Consider the following 13,131-nt stretch of genomic DNA (forward strand, 5'->3'; position numbering starts at 1 on the left):
GGATAAATGCTTGAACTTATATGTATAATTAAAAGCAATATGTGTGGATGGCAAAGGTAGACTTGCACTTGACTTCTCCATATTGCCATGGGTCTTTTACATTCTCCTATTCAAATGCAGCAATTGCCTAGCACTCTCCTTTTAGCATACAAGTGTTTATTTATAAGTGCAAGAGCTCAAATCACAACTAAATTCACTTTCTCTAAAACCTTGAATGTCATGACATTTACTTAAAGATCCGAATTAAAAAAGTATGAACGGAAAATAATGCTGAACTATCTGCTAAAAAGTCAAAATATCTCTGAAACCTCTAAAAATCATTGACAATTCCTAGTGAAAAAAAATCCAAAAACCTCTAGTGGGCAGATTTATCAAGGGTCGAATTTCGAAGTGTAAAATACTTCGAAATTCGACCATCGAATTAAAATACTTTGAATTCGAATATCGAAGTCGAAGTATTTTTCACCGAATGATCAAAGTAAAATCGTTTCGATCAAACGATTTAATCGTATGATCAAACGATTTTACTTCGATGTGTAAAGACTTAGAAAATGGTTGTAGAAGGTCCCCATAGGCTAACATAGCACTTTGGCAGTTTTAATTTGACGAAGTATTGAAGTCGAAGTTTTTTTAAAGAGACAGTACTTTTATTATAGAATGGTCGAATATTCAAACTATTTTTACTTCAAATCAAATTCGAAGTAAATTCGAAGTCGTAATATCCTATTCGATGGTCGAAGTATCCAAAAAATTACTTTGAATTTTGAATTTTTTCACCAATAGAATCAGCGCAGCTCCAATTGACTTTTATAGGACCTTGACAATTTTTACCTGGCGAAGTTTTGTATTAGTGGTTTTTGTGTATTTTACACTTTTACACAATTTTTAGAGCTTTTAAAAAAAAAATAGGAAAATCACAAAGTTTTATAGATTTGTGGAAAAAATTGTTAGTTCATGCCGAGGGACTGGCTGTAAGCTGCACCTCATGCTGGATTCAAAAAAATCCAGAGTGCATCACTATTTGGCCTCTGAATGACATGCAGTTTAAAGAAACCAGTTCTCGTAAATAATATTCCGCTTGCCTAGGGACCTAATAAAGAATATTATTATTTAGCCATAGAAAAAAAGGATCCTTAGCTCTTTTTTCTTTTGTCTTTACATTTTTTAAAAAAAAATGAAAAAACAAACAGTTTTATAGAGGAAATGTGAGATCACAATATATAGTTTTAGTGGCACATTTACTAAAACTCTAATTAATCTAATTTTTTTATGAAAACAAACCTGACAAAACATCACAACAAAAATTGAGCATCAATTCAAATCATACAGTACGATTGATGCTTCCAAACTCGACTTTTTCAGATAATCGCCCAAAAACCACAAATGTTTCGGATTATGCAGCGTAGATCACGATGTCAAGAAACAACTTCAGAGACATCAGCCATTGACTTCTACATGACCTCGACAGGTTTGAGATGGCGTGTTTTGGATTTTTAGCAGCTTTAAGCTGGCCATAGACTCAAAGATCCGATCGTACGAATCATTGTATGATCGGACTTTCCCATCTCCCGACCTGCCACTAACCATTCGGATCAAATAAAAGAACAGATCAGCCGATGTTCTGCCCCTGACAGTAATTGTACGAAAGTTATGTCCGACCAAAGCTAGTGACAGTCTCCCACTGATAATCGTACGATCAGCAATACATGCAGAGATATTATCAGAAAACTTTTAACCTGTCCGATCGACTGAAAAATGTTGGGACTCTCCACACATGGTCCGAAAATCATACGAATCCTTGATTCATACGATCAGATCTTTGCGTCTATTGCCAGCTTTAGGCTATGATAAATCTCTAAAAAATTGAGTTTTTTTCCCATGAAAAAACCATGAGCAGAAAAAATCGAGGTTTAATAAATGGGTCACTTAGGGGCACATTTACCTAGGGTCGAATATCGAGGGTTAATTAACCCTCGATATTCGACCGGCAAAGTAAAATCCTTCGACTTTGAATATCGAAGTCGAAGGATTTTGTGCTATTCCTATGATTGAACGATCGAAGGAGTAATCGTTCGAACGATTCGAAGGATTTTAATCCATCGATCGAAGGATATTCCTTCGATCAGGAAATTGTTAGGAAGCCTATGGGGACCTTCCCCATAGGCTAACATTGGCCTTGGTAGGTTTTAGGTGGTGAACTAGCCGGTCGAAGAAATTATTAAAGAGACAGTACTTCGACTATCGAATGGTCGAATAGTCGAACGATTTTTAGTTCGAACCGTTCGATTCGAAGTCGAAGGTCGAAGTAGCCATATTCGACCATTCGAAATTCGAACTATTTTTCCTCTATTCCTTCACTCGAACTAAGTAAATGGGCCCCTTAATGTTCTCTGAACTTTTTGCTAATAGCAGTAAATGTAGCTAAAACATGGTGTGAGGAGGTTAAAAACAAAATATACCATAATATCCAACTTTCTATAGATTTTACATCTACTTCATGTTCTTTTGCTTTGCTTTGGGACAGTGACAAAATACAATAATACTTTTCTTCTGATATTCAAAATTTCCCCCTTTAATCTCCTCATTAACTTTTCTGAAGACTTAATTAATGCGTGGTTGCTTATTCACTGATGTTCCATGAATAATTAACATTATACAACAATTAACAAGAAATTTCTCTTTGCAAAGTCTTTAATACTTATAGCCTCACAATTTGCCAAACAATGGGATTGTTAAATTAAAGATTTCTGAATCCATACTTTGCATAATCATAGTGCGGAATTAATTTGAAACCAACACCTTTGTAAAGAGTCTTTTAATCTGTCTGTTAAATATATAAATAGTAAAAAATTTATATATCTAATGTATTCTTTAGAAGATTTTTACAACAAAAGGTAAGGAAAAATAACATTGTTCAAAGGAGGCTCTGACAGAAGCACAGATAAATGTTATTACAATGAAAAAAAGTGATGTCACTGCATACATTTTACATTTTATAAAGGAAGTCTGGAATGCTATTGTGGAGGAAGAGTTTACCTGCAGTTATATTTGATCAGTGACTTAAGGGGCACCTGTTACCCCAAATTGCTTCCCCCACCAGAGATTCGGGCTAATAGAGCTTGCACTTCAGTTGGGGGAATAATTTTTTAATGGCCCCCACAAGCTTTAGGCTGCTTAAACCAGGAAGGAGCACAAAATTCTCTTGCCACAGCTTTCATGCATTATGCGCATAACGAGTGTGCTGGAAAAATCACTCATTGTTCGTATGCGCGCCATACAACATGGTCATCTGTATCAGGAGCTCCCTCTCGGTGTGAGAAGCGTAGCACTGGAGGGGGCAAGTTTATTTTTTAAAAAAAACTATTGTTTCCTCAACCGTGGCTGAAACATTTTGGGTTTGACACATGCCCTTTAAATATTGTGCTTTACATGAAGCAATTAGCTTATTAAATAGGTGTAAAGCGTGCCGGGAGATTTCTCCGTTCTCTTACCACCCAGCGTGTCTCTCCCTGGATTCTGGGGTGCAGGCCTGCCTGCAATGTCAAGTTTTCCGGTCGTGTGCAAGTTCCCGTTCGTCATGAGCGTCGCAACGCTCGCGAGATACACATTTTTTCTGCCAATTCTCCTTTAAACAGTGCCCAAGCTGACTTCTGTTTACAGACCCTACTAAATCATTATTTTGCTATTGGACTTTCCTGGTTTTTGACTTTTGCCTGTTCTTGACTTCGATTTCTGCCGCCTGCCTGGACCATTGCCTGTTTTTTGACTACGATTTGCGTGATCCTCTTTTACAGACTTTCTACTACCAAATGCACCAAGTCCTTGTTGGTTCCCCGGGGCCCAAAAAGAGCGGCAATGAACACTGGAATCCGCAGGGTTCTGCTTGTGGGTCTGGGCGTACCAGCTGCCTTCCAGGTTCCTGATTGTCAAGTATGTTACAATTTTTGGCGCCAATTTTCCTTTAAAAAGGCCTTCCTCCATTTTAACAGTGCCCAAGCTGGCTTCTGTTTACAGATCCTGCTGAAGCATTATTTTGCTATTGGACTTTCCTGGTTTTCGACTTCTGCCTGTTCTTGATTTCGATTTCTGCCACCTGCCTCGACCCTTTGCCTGTTTTGTGACTACGATTTGCTTGATCCTTGCCGGTACCTCTTTTACAGACTTAGCATACCTTTTCAGATATTGTTTGTAGGACTATATCAAAACCTCTATAAAATATGAATATTGTCTATCAACATCTCTTCTCATGGCTATAGATAGGGACTCTTGTTAGTGAAATACATTTTTAATTAAGGCACTTTTTCTTTGCTTGCAGTTAATTTATGTTTTTAATTATTTACATGCCATGCTTAAGGCTATAGACAATACAAACTGCAGATATAGTTTACTTATAATACACAAGAGCCATGAATATCCTGTAAATGATATCCTTATAAATGGTGCTTGTTAGTGATGACATCACTTACAATCTGTGCTAAGTGATATCATTTCTGTTACATGACTCACTGAAACATGTGTACAGGTATGGCATCCGTTATCCAGAAACTCGTCATCTGGAAAGCTCTGAATTGCAGAAAGTCCATCTCCCATAGACTCCAAATAATCCAAATTTTAAAAAATAATTTCCTTTTCTCTATAATAATAAAGCAATACCTGATATTGTTCCAAACTAAGATAGAATTCATCCTATTGGAAAAAGTAAGTATTAAAACAGAAATGTTCCTTCAAAAGTTACTGAAGTATGTGACTGTTAAGATGACAAGTTAGAGAGGGGGAACAGAAGTTTGATATTATATTTCATAAGTCACTCAACTTCACAAAAGTGAATGTAAAAAAAAAGCTAGTCTGGCAACTGAGAACTAAAACAGAAAATATTCTTTTACATAAAAGTGAAAGTGGTGTATGATGGAAGACATACACGCACACAAGGGAACAGTTTTATTTTTAGTTATGATGACATTATTGTAGGAAAGACAGTGTATATGGGGAGTATCTGAATGTTTCTTTCTTGTATTTTATATTACTTGTAATGATTTCCCTTTGTTCAAATTAAAAATACTACATTATTGAAGAGATTTTATTTCCTGTTAATAAATTGTATTTAATATGATTTTGCTTTTTACAGAAGGTTCATTTAAGCATAGCTTTTTAAAAAGCTCTATAATAGTTTGGGGTTATTCCTCTCACAAAATGTCTGAAATTGTCTAATGTGATCCATCTAGATGGTTGGTCAAAAAGTAGTATATAAATGTTCAACCTAGCCATGCTAATTACAAAAAAAAATCTGAAAAACATTAAATCAGTTTCATGTTTGGAATTCATTTACTTATGCTTACTGTGGCAATATTTCTTAACATTTTCGGATATCATTTGTAGCACTATATGAAAATCACCAGAAAATCTGAATATTGTCAATCAACATCTATTATCAAGGCTATAGATAGGGACTCATGTTAGTGAAATACATTTTTATTTGAGGCACTTTTCCATTGCTTGCAGTTAATTTATGTTTTTAATTATTGACATGCCATGTTTGAGGCTATAGACAATACAAACTGCAGATATAGTTAAGTTTAATTATAATACACAAGATTCATGAATATCCTGTAAATTAATATACTTATAAATGGTGCTTAGTTATGTCATCAGTTATTTTCTGTGCTAAGTGATATAATTTCTGTCACATGACTCACTAAAACTTGTGTACAGGTATGGCATCCATTATCTGGAAACCCATCATCCATTTCATCCAATGTGCCAATCTAGACGGATGATCAAAAAGTTGTATATAAATAATGATGATCGAATAAATTCGCTAGGCATGGATTCGTGGCAAATTTCCATATTTCCCCAGTGGTTTCACCCTTCCGGTGAAAATTCTGCCACATCCAAGCAAATTTGTCATGCGTCAAAATTGTCATGCGCAATAAAAATAGATTTTAATGCATTTGGAGAAAATAGTTGCACGTATAAAAATTGTTGCTCATTTCAAAATTGTTGCGCGTTAAAATGATTTCTCACATTTTTTTTTTGGGACAAAAAATTTTTTCTGAAAAAAAAAATACATTTCTTTATATTTATTATACACCAATGCTGCAAAATGCCTGAATCCAAAAGTCCACCATCTCAAACCTGTCAAGGTCATGTAGAAGTCAATGAGAGACGTCCCTATCCCAATTTGAAGATATCACGGTTTGCGCTGGGTTTAGACCGATAATCCGATAGATTTGGGGTTTTCTGGCAAAAAACCTGAAAAAAAGGGTTCTCTATTTTATCGAGTTTTTTCCAGATCCGATTAATTTGCGTTCTTTTAATCATAAATGAGGCAAAATCGTGGATGGAAGTTTGGTCAAGCTTTTTTTATTTAAAATTTGAGAAAAAAATAGGATTTTAGTCAATAACCCCCAATGTTTTCAGTTTTGAACACCCATCCCACTTTTTATATACTGTTCTCTGTATGTCTAATTTGTTGTCTTGAAACTATACAATTCTACTTCAATTGTCATATTTATGCAGTTATGGTACCATTTTATTTTGGAGTGGTATAACCATCTGCATATTAATATAAGGCTGTCATCTTTGATGCTATCCATTTATTTGATATATTTTTCATTTCATTGTAGATATTCCACCCCCTCTATGTGAGATGATCCTTTAATAGCAAGTCACAAATGGTATAAGCAGCTGTTAAATCCCAATGTTGGTCCATAAGCTTACAACTGGATTGGCTAAGTTTATACAGGCATAGGATCTGTTATCCAGAAACCCATTATCCATAAAGCTCCATTTTATTCAAAACATTATTTAAAATTATTTCCTTTTTCACTGTAATTATAAAACTGTACCTTGCACTTGATCACATCTAAGATAAAATGAATCCTTATTGGAGGCAAAGTAAGGATATATGATATTTAAGTTTACTTAAGGTATGAAGATTATTGAAAACCCCAGGTCCCAAGCATTCTGTATAACAGGCCCATACCTATAATAGCAAGCCTGAAATTAGGTTTTTGGATTATTCATCTTAATAAAGTTGAAGAACATGTTGAATTACATGGTCTAATAATAATATGTTCAAAAAATAGTTTCTATTTTTCCTGAGTAGTTTTGAAGGCAGGACAAAGATCCTGAAACCTTGCTTGGTGAGAAAAAAAAAATGAAATATTCCCATTTATTCCCATGTATTAGATAAGGATCCTATAGCATCATTTCAGTTATTTATTTCCATTATTCCAGCTGTGCTTGATCTGTAAAAGCTTGTAGTTAGTTGGATAGGCAATAGGACTACAAAAAGCTATTGTCACGATTGGCACCAAGAATCCAGAACCAATGCTAGGCTCCCTGGTCTCGGCTCTTGCTTCTGCCTTTAACAGCCGCCTTTCACCTCGGGAGGAGCCCTCGGCTAATTGGATGCCGCCAGGCCTTATTAAGAGAGGAGCCAAGCTAAGGGTTCTGGACGAGCAAAGGGGCACGATCGTTAGCAAAGTTTTTTTGGGCAGAAGGTCACAGTTCAAGGAGCAAGGACAGAAAATGTAGTCAAACCAGGCCGGGTCGGTGCAGGCAGAATTCAGGCAAAGTCAGACAGGCAAGGGTCAAAACCAGGATATCAATCAGAAGAGTAGGACAGGCACGGGTCGGAATACAGATTTCAGAATAGTCGGTTACCAGGCAGGGGTCGGGATCACAGAAGTCATATTAGTCAGGCAGGCAGGCAGATAACAAACAGGAATAGCACCCAGGAACTCTCAGAGATGAACCTAACAATTCCCTTTAAATAGGATTTGAATTACTCAATGCACCAATGTGCCTATAAAAAGCGGAAGCGCGTGCAGGCATCCCAGCCGACCCCCTAGACCACCAGGGTTAGTCTCACACCTATTCATACTCATTCACCAGTCATTCTTTGGCAGAGATAAAAATTCTGTTTTTGGATGAGCCCTACTGTTGTAATGGTGACTATGCTATTTCCACAAGGTGTTCCTTTCTACATCCACTGAAGAATCATTCCATAACCTGGAAACCCAGTCACATCTAATTGACAACTTTTTCACTTAATAAAATCACAGTTTAAAACTTTGACATCTATTTCTTGCTGCTTATTAAGTTAAATTTCATATAAGAATATCTACCAAGTAGAATAAGACAGCAGGGCTCTATTACACAGCAGGGGATTTAATAAATGTCTTCTTCTTGAATATTCTCGAAAATTTGAAAATGGTATTTGTACAGCAGATTTCATCTTAATTAGGGCAGTTGATAGTTTAAATTGAAGCGGTCTGTGAGATTGCACAGCATGTTTGCTCCTTTCATCTGATGAAATGAACACTCAATATTACATAATGATAGGTTCTGCTAGAGAGTGATGATATACAGCTAATGGAGAAGGAGATTGATAAAGTGGAACTAAAGCAGACATTGAAACCAACTCAAACAAAATATCTTACAGTATTTTTGTTTGTCCTTGCTTTGTTAAATGCTATTACCCTAAGGAACTATACATGGAGGCTTATTTATCAACAGTCTCATTTTAGTGGTTTTAGAGGTTTTTGAAACCACAGCTAAACTCACTTTCTCTAAAACCACAAATGTCATGAAATGTATTAAAAGATCAGAATAAAAAAATACAAATGGAACGATCTGATAAAAAAATATGAATATTTGTAAAAACTCTTTTCTGACAATTCCTAGCTGAAAAAAAATCCTAAACCGTCTAAAAGTCTGAATTGATTTAAACCAGTCCAATAGGATCAGCGTAGCTCCCATTGACTTCTATAGGACCTTGACAACCTTTTCCTGGTGACATTTTTTATTAAAAGATTTCTTGAATTTTAATGCAGAGATAATGTCCTCTACTGAGGTTTCAACGTGTTCATTACATCTCACCATGTCTGCCACTCTAGTGTGGAGTGTGGTAATCTGCACTTGTATATTGATGTTGACTTCTTTTAAAACTGTTTTCAATTGTGTAATCATGTTGGCAAAGTCTGATTTAGTTGATAAAGACTTAAGAAAGGACAGGATGGCAGTTAGTTTCTGAACTTATTGATTCATTGTCTGATTCTTCTGCAGGGCTCTCTGTTCGTCTCTGCATCTCTGGGCTGAAGAATTGTTTTAGCGAGCGCTGGTAATCTTAATATTTTGGTGTTGTACCTTCCTCTCCACCTTCAATTTGCTATGCTTTCTCATGTCTCATGGCTGATTGCCATTGTATTGTAGCTAGAGGAGTAGAGGAGCTCTTTCAATGTGCGTCCACCATGCTCGATAGCTAGCCATGCCCCCCTGTTTTAAAAATTTTCTTTCACAGCTTTATCCATCATTAACAGATTTATCCTAATATTTTGCTTAATATCCTTAAACTAAAAATGCTACACATGCTGCTTGGGGTTGTGATCCTTGAAAAATCTAATAGTACATTTAAGTAATTTCCCTTATGCCCTCAATCATTTAGAGGGCCTGTTACATGAAAACATTTTAGACTAAAGAGCAAAATATTTCAACTGGCTGTTATTTCACAACTAAGATTTCCATATATTCATATTATCAGCTACCATGAATTTAAATAGCAACTGAATCATTTTACCTATTTAACATAAACACAGGTCTAAGTATAAATTAGAGATAAAGGACATCACTGGCTTTGTGAAGTCACCTTAGCAAAGATGGCCTGGAGGGTCATTGGAAGATGCAAGTGGTGGAATGCATGGATGAATCATGAGTTCATTATATGAAGAATCCAGTTATTGACTAGAAAGTGCAAGGATATTGCAGCTGAGCTCTGCTTCAAGTGACATTCATCAGAATAGTTCTAAATATAGACCCCAAGAGCCACACATAAGAACTGACATCTATGGGTCATTGCATTTATATATTATTGGTATGTCAAATATATAACAAGAAGAACCCTACGCATTATATAAATTAGTACCCTGTTGTGTACTCTTCTATCAAGACGTTTCCTAAGATTAAAATTAAGAGCATATATTTAATCAAAGAACCAGATCAGCATGATTCCCAGCATTAGTCCAAGACAATGTCCTCTGAAATGATTAATAGATTTTAATTTATCAAGGATCATAATCATTTCAAGTATTGGCTGTTATGAGATTGCTGATGACATTCCTATTCAACAGTTAGGGGCTGATTCACTAAGGGTCGAATATCGAGGGTTAATTAACCCTCGATATTCGACTGGGAATTGAAATCCTTCGACTTCGAATATCGAAGTTGAAGGATTTAGCGCAAATAGTGCGATCGTACGATCGAAGGATTATTCCTTCGATCGAACGATTAAATCCTTCGAATCGAACGATTAAATCCTTCGAATCGAACGATTCGAAGGATTTAAATCCAACGATCGAAGGAATATCCTTCGATCAAAAAAAGTTAGCCAAGCCTATGGGGACCTTCCCCATAGGCTAACATTGACTTCGGTAGTTTTTAGATGGCGAACTAGGGGGTTGAAGTTTTTTTTTAAAGAGACGGTACTTCGACTATCGAATGGTCGAATAGTCGAACGATTTTTAGTTCGAATCCTTCGATTCGAAGTCGTAGTCATAGTCGAAGGTCGAAGTAGCCCATTCGATGGTCGAAGCAGCCCAAAAAATACTTCGAAATTCGAAGTTTTTTACCTTCGAATCCTTCACTCGAAGTTAATGAATCGATCCCAGAAACCATAAATTTTACAAAGCACACACAGTGATGCAATTAAAATGGATATATATGTATTTCTATGATTTCTATTTTATTTCTATGAACACCAGGGGTCTCCTGAACAATGTATATGAATCCATATGAACATGTATAATCCCTGTGTTATAAGTAAGCAGTTCCTTCTTGGAAATTCAAAAATGTAGTGGTTGAAATTCTAAAAATTGTTTTGAAGCTTGTATTTTACATCATCTTATTGAAGTGTGTGGCATGTAGGGACCCCAAAATGAAAAAAAAAATGTATCTTGTGCTTTGCTTCTGCAAACAAAGCACACTGCCTATGTTTTATGTTTTGTTGTAACCCCTTTACAGTTAAGATTCACTCTCATATGAGATAAACTTTTTATTTAATAAGAGCAGAATATTTTTTGTATAATAATTCAGGTACAGGGGCACAACACAGAGCTCCCTTGGGGTCATTTCACACTCTGCAGGTATTGTCTCCAGTGTTTCAGGCTACCTCAATGGTATTCCAAGGGTTTACTCAAAGAAATCTCTATCCACTTGAGTCCCTTCTTGACTCTGTTTCTGTCACGATTGGTATCCCAAAACCCAGAACAATCCCCAAGGTCCCGGTCACGGCTCAATCTTCTGCCTATAACAGCGCCCTTTCGCTTTGGGAGGAGCCCTTCACTACTCAGGTGCCATCAGGTCTTAACGTGAGAGGAGCAGGGAGAGAGTTCTGTGCAGGAATGGAGAACAAGAAGCGAGGTCGTGGGACAGGCCAAGTCGATACCAAATGAGAGCAGGCAGTACAGATACAGGAGACGAATAGTAGTCGGGGTCACAGGCCAGTTCAAAACACACAGAATTTGATGTACAAAGCAGGATCCGAAGGAATAGTCAAAGTTCAGACAAGGGTCAGGACAGGTGGAAAATGATTCAAGAACAGGGACAGGTAAGGTCAAACACGGCTTAAACAATAACAGATCGCACCCAGGAACAATCGAAATAGACCTACACTGGGCAATGAGTCAGAGTAGAATAGTGGTTTTATAGCCAGTAAATTGGCTTACACAAATCCCTTGTGGTCAAATTGGCAACAGGTGAAACTTACATACTTACTAGCAATTACCAAGCATAGGCATAGGAGTGAACCAGTGCCTTATCTATCTGCTCCCATAGAGCAGTGGTAATACAGACAGCACAATACCACTGGGTCCCTGGTTCAACTCCAGGCAGGTTATCACAGTTTCTCTTCATGCAGGAGTTGGGTGGCAGATAATCATTGACAGACAGATCCAATATATCTTATAGGGGACTCCTTTTGCCTAGAAGATGTGTTAGAGCTCACTCTATTAAAATCCCCAGACATGCAGGATTGTGCATAAGGCAGTTGTTTCGTTAGATTTTGTTTGTACTGGAATCAGTTATTTGAGTGAGCTCTAATACATCTGCCCTATAATAGGGAAGCCCCCCTATAATATATATTGGATTTAACTGTCAATAAATATCTGACACCAAACTGCTGAATGAAGAGAAGCAGATGATGAGAGAGGGATGGTGAAGATAAACTTGATTATTTCAGAAACAAAGCTGAATTTTTAATTGATTGTATTTAGAAGTTTCAGTATGATGAAAAGGGACAGGACCAGTGACCATCTATAGGGAGCTCTAATAAAGGGGCTAGTTTTAAAGATAATATTAATTTTTAGAACCACGTAAAAGCAACACCATATATTACTCATAATTGCCTACAAAATAATTTTTTTTTTCATTTATCCTATATGTCTCCTTTAAGTTAAAATCATTTAAACATTTAGGGGCACATTTACTAATGGTCGATTATCAAGGGTTAATTAACCCTCAATATTTGACCGTCTAAGTAAAATCCTTAGACTTCGAATATCGAAGGAAAAATCTTTTGATCGAACGATTAAATCCTTCAAATCGAACGATTTTAATCCATCGATCGAACGATTTTCCTTCGATCAGAAATTTTTAGAAAGCCTATAGGGACCTTCCCCATAGGCTAACATTGATGTTCGGTAGGTTTTAGGTGGCAAACTATTTGGTCGAAGTTTTTTTTAAAGAGACAGTACTTTGACTTTCGAATGGTCAAATAGTCGATTTTTAGTTCGAATCGTCCGATTCGAAGTTGTAGTTGAAGGTCGAAGTAGCCAATTTGATGGTCGAAGTAGCCAAAAAAAACATTCGAAATTCAAAGTATTTTTTCTTCTATTCCTTCACTCCAGCTAAATAAATGTGCCCCTAAATGAACCCAATAGGCTGGTTTTGCTTCCAATAAGGATTATTTATATCTTAGTTTGGATCAATTACAAGGTACTGTTTTGTTATTATAGAGAAATATTTTTAAAAAAATGTAATTTGATTATAATGTAATTTATGGGAGACAAACTTTAAGTAATTTGGAGCTTTCGGGATAACAGGTTTCCGTATAACTGATCCTATACCTATATTGTT

This window comes from Xenopus laevis, chromosome 3L (genome assembly GCF_017654675.1).
Source record: "Xenopus laevis strain J_2021 chromosome 3L, Xenopus_laevis_v10.1, whole genome shotgun sequence".
Classification (NCBI taxonomy): Eukaryota; Metazoa; Chordata; class Amphibia; order Anura; family Pipidae; genus Xenopus; species Xenopus laevis.